Source organism: Physcomitrium patens, chromosome 1 (genome assembly GCF_059467195.1).
Source record: "Physcomitrium patens ecotype Gransden chromosome 1, ASM5946719v1, whole genome shotgun sequence".
Lineage (NCBI taxonomy): Eukaryota > Viridiplantae > Streptophyta > Bryopsida > Funariales > Funariaceae > Physcomitrium > Physcomitrium patens.
In genome coordinates, this window is record NC_143410.1 from 18,850,657 (window position 1) to 18,859,145 (window position 8,489).

The following is an 8,489-nucleotide window of genomic DNA, read 5'->3' on the forward strand; positions in this document are numbered from 1 at the left end:
GTGAAAAATAGATCATCAATATAGAAGACAAGTAGAATGATCTTATAATCCTTGGCTTTGATATATAAGTTGTAATCTCCTTTATCTTTTTGGAAATCTTATTCTTTTACATAAGTGTCAATTTTTTGATACCAAAGTCTAGGAGCTTATCTCAGCCTATATAAAGTTTTGTACAAGTGACATACTAGGTGTTTTGATCCTTCTAATATAAATCCTAGGGATTAGATTATATATACCTCTTCTTACAAATTGTCATATAGAAAGGTTGTCTTCACTTCCAAGTAGAATAATTTCTAGCCTTGTTGTATAGTCAAAGCCACCAAAAGACATATTGTAGCCTACTTAATAATTGTAATAAAGTTACTTTTGAAATCTATTCTTTTATTTCGTTCAAAACCATAAGTCACTAGTCTTACTTTTTGCTTATTCATATTATCATCTGCTTTCTCCTTTACTTTGTATATCTATTTTTTTTTATATTAGAACTTTTTTTTATTAGCAAGTTTATTAACTTGTATGTGTGTTTTTTTTTTCAAATTTAAAATCATTTCTTTTTACATGGAAAATCTCCATGATTAGTGATAGGCTACTTCTTCAAAGATTGTTCATAAGATAGGTCTAAATTGTCTATAAAATAATTTGCTAGCGATGGTGATAGTTTTGATAGCTTTCTCAATCTTGTCATGTATCCTTCATCGACTATCCATAAAGGTGAAAAGATGGTTATAGAAGAGGAATTGATGAGACAGATGGTTATTTATGCTCGTTTGGTTTAGAGATATTTTGGTACTTACTTCCATATAAGCATACTCCTAATTTTGTTTAGGATGGATCTATTATTTCTTTTAGCTACACTGTTTAGGTGTAATGTATGAACATTGGTCAGTTGTCTAATAATGCCTCCAATACATAGGTAATTGCTAAAATATTTTGATAAAAATTCTCCCTTGTAATTTGAGCATAAAATCCAAATTATGTAGGATGTATATTTTGATCATGATTTTGAACTGTACAAATTTATTAAATATTTGGTCTTTGATGTATATGAAATAGATTCATGGTTTCTAAAATTAGTCATTCTTGAATGTCATAAAATAGTTTAAACTTTCTAATGAGGTTGTTAAATCATAGGTAGCTAACATATCCTATCTTACAGTTCCAAAGATATAATAATTTTTTGTCTTTTTGTATTGAATTGGATTTTAGCAATAGTAATTTTAGTTTATCTTTAGAATGATTTGGACTTGGTTTTATAAGTTTGCTTAAGTAGGATGGAAGTGACTAAAAAAGTGTTTTAGAAGTATTGAGCTTGAATATTTTGTTTGATATGTCTTTGGTATTAGTTGCTATAATTTAGTATGGTTTCTTATTAGAGAGAATCATAATTTTTTATTTTAATTTTTATTTTTTACAAATAGGACCATATAGTGAAAGTCTGCCAAAAATAATAATTTTTTGTGAAGACCATTTAAATATTTGAAATTCGATATATATTAAATTTTACCTAAAGATGTGTAAATATTAACAATTCTATAAAATACAATGATATGAGATTAACTTCCTATGAAGGTTATGATGTAAGGATTTTGAACTAATTTTAGGTTACTAAATACTTTAATATTTCTCTTAAAGTGCCTGGATACTCTTGAATCAAAGAACCAACTTTTATCTTAAAAAGTTCTAAAGCACAATAACACTACTAAGATTTAATTGATAGATTTATAAGTCAACTTGAAGTTAGCTTCAAATAGTTGAGGAATCTTACTAATAGTTGTTGTGGTGTAATGATTTTTTTTAAACATGTTTGCTCTATAGCATCTTTCCATAAAAGTTGGCATACCTTGTCGTAAGTGCATCAATATCAATACCATATAGAATTTTGTAATGTGTTCTCTTTTCTATATCTATGACATATCACTATTTCTTAAAGTGGATTATTGTAGAATAGATATTAATTTGTTTTTATAAGATATTGGTAAAATAGACTAATAGTCCATAGAATAGTCAGTTCAGGAGGACGGATGATTGATTTAGTTATTAAAAGTGATTAATTATAGAATTACTGTTAGAATCTAGAAATCAGGAGTAATTATATAGGAGTTGTAGAAGTTTGTTGGATGCCAAACTATGATAGTCATGACCCAGGGTAAGCTTGGTGCTACCTCTTTGTCTCTTTATTTCTTTGTTTTCTTTGTTGTTGAAAAGTAATGGATAGTTTCTGAATATTGAGAAGTGACTCTATGGAATAAATCAAAGATTTATTTATGAGTTATTGATTATATAATTGGAGTATTGAGTGATTGAATTATATGAGGAGTTATTGGAAGATTATGATTGTTGTTTATTGAGAGTTGTGTGTGTTTTGGACAAAGGAAGTTGGTAATTATAAAAATTTTGTGAATTCAGATTGGTTGGAGTGAAGTCTGTTATTTCTTGTATTGGATGGAAATTATTTATTTTGAACGATCTTTTGATAGTGCAAGGTTAGACATTGTTGTTATCAGTTAATGAAGGAGTATTGTTATTAGGAAAAAACATTGTAGTGTTTCTTAATATTTTAGTGGTTCGGAATACGGTTAATTGTGTGATCCTAATAAGTAAAACTCATGCACTTAGTCTTTCCTTGTGTTCGAATTCTCCTATATAGATTTATTTTGAAAGAAATTGTAGAATAAGTAAAACGACAATCACATTTTGGCACCACTATTGGAGATAGACAATAGCATTGAGTGTTAGGAATTAACTGTCGGTTTAGTTAGATGGGAGATAGGAAGAAAATTCAGTAGAATATAATGAAAGAGTATGGTTATTAAGAATGAGAACTTAACAGTAAAGAGAATACGGCAATCAAAAGAAAGAATAGAGAGATCGAAAGCAAGAAATTTATTGCATAATGAGCAAGAACAGAAGTTAAAAAGGAATCATTGACAAAGTTGGATTAAACCATGGTTGCATACTTGGCGGCATATCCGAGTATATCTAGAAGCTGATCGACGTCAAATATTTTAGCAATATATATCGTTAGAGAAATTATCAAGAGCATTCATGGAAAATTTGGTCAATAGATCAGTGTTTCCCTTGAGGTCATTAACTGTGAGTGGGAGAATCACATAAGAATTAGGTACTCCATTGGATAGGTTTTCAATAATAGAAGTTTTCAATTTCATCAAAACTGGTTCAATAGAGTGGCATAAATTACGGATCAATAAGGGCAAATTCAGTGTATTTCAAAATCCATCATTTTTACCCCCAATTCAATCGACTAACTTAGTAAGGGACAATAATAACAAATTGAGAAAACTTAAAAATTCAGAACAATCAATTGGAGAAGGTGCTAGTTGTTTTGACAAAAGATTAACTGGAACATTGTTTTCTTCAATGGCAACGAGTGGTCCAATAGTTCCAATAGCAGTACAAATAGGTGACGTGAGCAATCGCACAATGAGCGTGGCTGCATTACCTACTTTTAGGGGTTTTTCGGGTGCGGATCTTGATCAACATTTGTCTCAGTTTTTGACAGCATGTGTTGCCAATAATGGAAGAATTGAAGATATTTGGTTATGATGGTTGTCAGCAACCTTAAAAGATATGGCATTTGAATGGTACAATCATCAAGTAGTGGATCCATTTTCCTATTGAGAAGCATTGAAGAATATATTTTTAATCCATTTTTGCTCAATTGGTTTTGAGGATCAACTTTGAGAAAGTGTTAGGAACATAGTCCTTAGAACCTTCTAGAGAAAAGTTTCTAGAACCTTCTAGAAGCTTCCTAGTTGATAGAAGATGTTAGGGACATAGTCCTTAGAATCTTCTAGAGATAAGTTTCTAGAACCTTCTAGAAGCAAGTCTCTAGAACCTTCTAGAAACTTTCTAGTTGGTAGAAGTTGCTTGAGAAGCTTCCTAAATAGGAGTATATATTAGAATCGAGGCTAAAGAGTTCTTCAGTCTTGACAACACATCTCTTGGAGCTCTAGCTCACGTCTCTGGTGTTGTTCTTGTATTCATCTGATTAATCTAGTTCTTGCCAATTCTTCTTGAACTTTTTGTTAGACCTCGAGTCTGTATTTCTGTGTCCATGACAGTTTGTCGAGACTTCACTCACTTCAGATATCAGAGCTAGTTTCTTCTTCGTTAGAGTGTGGATTATCCCTCTGCTTGGAAGTGTACTAGCATTTTAGAGGTTGCGGATTACCCTCCTCTAAACTGATACTTTTTTTGTTATAATATTGGAGTCTTATTCTTCTTAGAGAGAGTGAATTATCCCTTTTCTTGAAGCTCTTAAGGCATTTTAGAAGTTGCGGAGTACCCTCCTCTAAACCAATATTGTCTTCTTGTAGAGTCATTTTTGTCCTTCTCTTAGAATGGCCGGAGGTCAAGATATTAGTATGACGGAAAGTTCAGAGTCCAAGTTGGATGTTATCATGAATGTCCTCGCTACGTTATCGCAAAGAACTGCAGAGATTGAAGGAGTCGTAGCAAGGCTTCATAATGATGGAACATCTGGGATGGCACAATCTAGGTTGCACCAGCCTCAAATTTCAACACTTGGAGAAGCAACTTTGCCTCAGGTTCGACAAGGACCACTCATTCTACAACATAAAGAGCCCCAAGTTAGCCTTCCGGACAAGTTCGATCGTACGCATTCCAAGTTTCGAGGATTTGTCAACCAAATCAGATTGATAACAGTTTTACAATCCGAACGCTATTCAATGGAAGAGTCATGTGTTGGGCTTGTTGGAACCTTACTTACAAGACAAGCTCTATCATGATTTGCTCCTTTATTTGAGAAACGATCGTCCATACTAAACAACTTTGAAACCTTTTTGGAGGCGTTTACGGAAGCATTTAGTGAACACGATAAGGTTCAATGGGCTACAACAAAGATCCGGTTACTATGACAAGGGATGCGCTCTACATTAGTCTATGCATCAGACTTCATGTAATTAGCATGCGACATCAATTGGGACGAAGAAGCATTGATGAATCAATTCTATTGGGGTTTAAGGGACAATGTGAAGGATTTGCTGTTAACTCTTCCTGATCCGCAAACGCTTAATGAAACTATTAGCCAAGCTGTGAAGTGCGATAACCACCTATTCTAACGCCGCCAAGACTAATGTTCAAGACAACATACGGTTCGCCATGCCCCAACTATGTCAGCAAGCAGCGTGAATTCACATTCAGAGGTAGAAGACATGCAAATTGATGCGATACGTATCAAATCCCTTACTCTAAAAGAAAAAAAGCAGCGTATGGAGGAAGATCTATGCTTGTATTGCGGTGAAGAAGGCCACAAAGTTGAAAACTGTCCCAAGAAGCAAAATTGACGTATTGTCAGGACTAAAGGCGCGTTTATTCAAGAAAATGAGGATGCCTAGCCACAATAGGAATCGTGCGGTTGGACAGTGAAATATCACAACAACAATCAGGTTCCTTTCTTTCCGCTCAACCTACCCTTTGCTTTACAATCCCTTTGCTTATTAGCCCTCAAAAACTGAGAACCTTAGCATTATTAGATTCAGGAGCATCTGCTTCTTTCTTAGATGAAGAATTTGCGAAGCGTCATAAGATTCTTTTAGTACAAAAATCCAAACCTGTTCACGTTGAGCTCATAGATGGATGACCTTTATTGTCTGGTAGTATCATCCATGAATCAAAACCTATAGAAAAGACGTTTAAGGGCCATAGTAGTCATATTATTTTCAATATTATTAGAACCCCATCAAATCCTGTTATTTTTGGTCTTTCCTGGTTGGAAAAGCATAACCCATCCATAGAATGGAGGTTGCGGAAGATGACCTTTCCCACAAAACCACCCAAGAGCAAGCCTAGTAGAAAACCCTGAATAGAGAAATTCTTATTCATTGGAACAAGAGCGTTTATAAGATTATCCAAGGAAGGCATACCGTTTGTCATTTATGTGGCTCCAACTACCGGGGAGAAGATCTCGACAGCAAGTATACCTAAGCAATATAAGGATTTTAAAGACGTATTTCAAAAGAAAAATGTCGACATGCTATCGGAACACCGACCATATGATTGTGCCATAGACTTGCAAGAAGGAGCACAACCGCCTTTTGGCCCAATCTACAATCTATCACAGACAGAGTTGGCAGAGTTGCGGAAGTACATCGACAAGAATCTAGCCAAGAACTTCATCCATCATTCAAAATCGTCAGTTGGAGCATCCATCTTATTTGTGAAGAAGAAAGATGGCTCATTGCGGATGTGCGTGGACTATCGAGGCCTCAACAAGGTAACAAAGAAAAATTGTTATCCGTTATCCTTGATTTCAGGTCTCTTAGAACAACTTGGACGTGCAAGGATCTTTACAAAAATTGATTTAAGGAGAGCTTACAACCTCATACGAATCAAGGAAGGAGATGAGTGCAAGACAACGTTTCGTACAAGGTATGGACATTTTGAGTATAATGTCATGCCCTTTGGTCTTACCAATGCTCCAGCGGTCTTTCAACATATGATGAATGACATTTTTTGAGAGTACCTTGACATTTTTGTTGTCATCTATTTGGACGATATTGTAATATTCTCAAAAAACGAAGAAGAGCATGAAAAGCACATTCGTTTGGTCTTGAAGAAACTACGCGAGCGAGGACTATATGCCAAGTTAGAGAAGTGTTTATTTCACCAAATAGAGATGGAGTTTTTGGGGTTTGTTGCAACTACGGAAGGCTTGAAGATGGACCCCAAGAAAGTGGAAGCAATCGTGTCCTGAGAGGTTCCGAAGATGGTTAGAGACATACAATGCTTTCTTGAGTTTGTCAATTTCTATCAAATCTTCATCAAGAATTACTCTCAAGTTGCTGCTCCTCTCACTCGGTTGACATGCAAGGATAAGCTAGAATGGGGATCTCTAGTGGAGAAAGCGTTTCAAGACCTGAAGACCACATTTACTACGGCTCCAATCTTGGTACATCGAGACTTTACAAAGGCCTTTTATTTAGAAACTGATGCTTCGGATTTTTCTTTGAAAGTTGTACTTTCACAAATGGGAGAAGACAAGAAGCTCCATCTAATTGCATTCTATTCTCGAAAGTTCTCTACTGCTGAAATCAATTATGAGATCCATGATAAAGAACTTCTTGCTATAGTGGATTCTTTCCAAGAATGGTATCACTTTCTTGAAGGAGCTCTACACCTAGTGACTGTATATACAAATCACAAGAATTTGGAGTATTTCATGTCGGCTCGAGTTCTAAATCGGCGTCAAGCTCGGTGGAGTATGTCGCTATCTAGGTTCGATTTTGTTATCACTTATCGACCTGGAAAGCAGCAAGGATTATCTGATGCCTTATCGAGGAGATTGTATCTTATACCAAAGGCTGGAGAGACAGCGTTTGATCAATAATGTACGACGTTGTTGAAGCCAGAGTAATTTTGGCTTTGCGCTACTATTGTGCCAATTGATGCTGACTTCCTGAATCAGGTACGTGCCGTGACCATTGAAGATTCAATAGCCATTGATATTAAGCAGCGTACCAATGACGACAAGTTCAAGGTGGAGGGAGATCTTTTATACTTTGAAGAGCAATTGTATATCCCAAAAGGACCAGCACGACTCCGAGTTCTTCAATCTCGCCACGATTTTCCAGCTGCGAGATATTTTGGATTCAACAAGACCTTGGAGCTTATTTCTCGAGATTTTTGGTGGCCCCAAATGTGGAAGGATGTGAAAGATTTTGTCCTCTCCTGCGACATCTGTACAAGATCTAAGAATCTTCGGCATTGCCCTTATGGACTTCTACAGCCATTACCGATTCTATGTCGACCATGGTCTTCAGTTTCCATGGACTTCATCATGGACCTTCCATCATCGAACTCATTTGACAGCATCTTTGTCGTGGTAGATCGGCTTAGAAAGATGGCACTTTTTGTCCCTTGCAAGAAGACATCGTCTAGTAAAGTCACAGCAAGGCTCTTTCTTGATAATGTGTATCGATATCATGGACTACCAGATGATATCGTATCAAATCGAGGAACCCAGTTTGTATCAAAGTTTTTGAGGTCTCTCTTTGAGATACTGAAGGTAGATATCAAGCTTTCTTCGGCTTTTCATCCTCAAACTGACGGCCAAACGGAACGGGTGAATCAAGTCTTGGAACAATACTTATGATGCAACATCAACTATCAGCAAGACGATTGGACCACATATCTGTCGCTAGTCGAGTTTGCATATAACAACATCCTCCATGCGTCGACTCAATACACACCATTCTTTTCCAACTATGGGTATCATCCGAAGCTTGATTTATTGAGTCCGTCAATAAATAACAATCCAATAGTTGAAGGATTTATGAAACAACTATCAGAGCTTCAAAATACATTGAAGCTTCAATTACAATCTGCTCAAGAATCCTACAGGGCGTCTGCAGATAGATTTTGGAATCAAGCACCTACTTTCAAAATTGGAGATAAAGCATGGCTTCTTCGACGAAATATCAAGACCAAGCGACCATGTGATAAGTTGG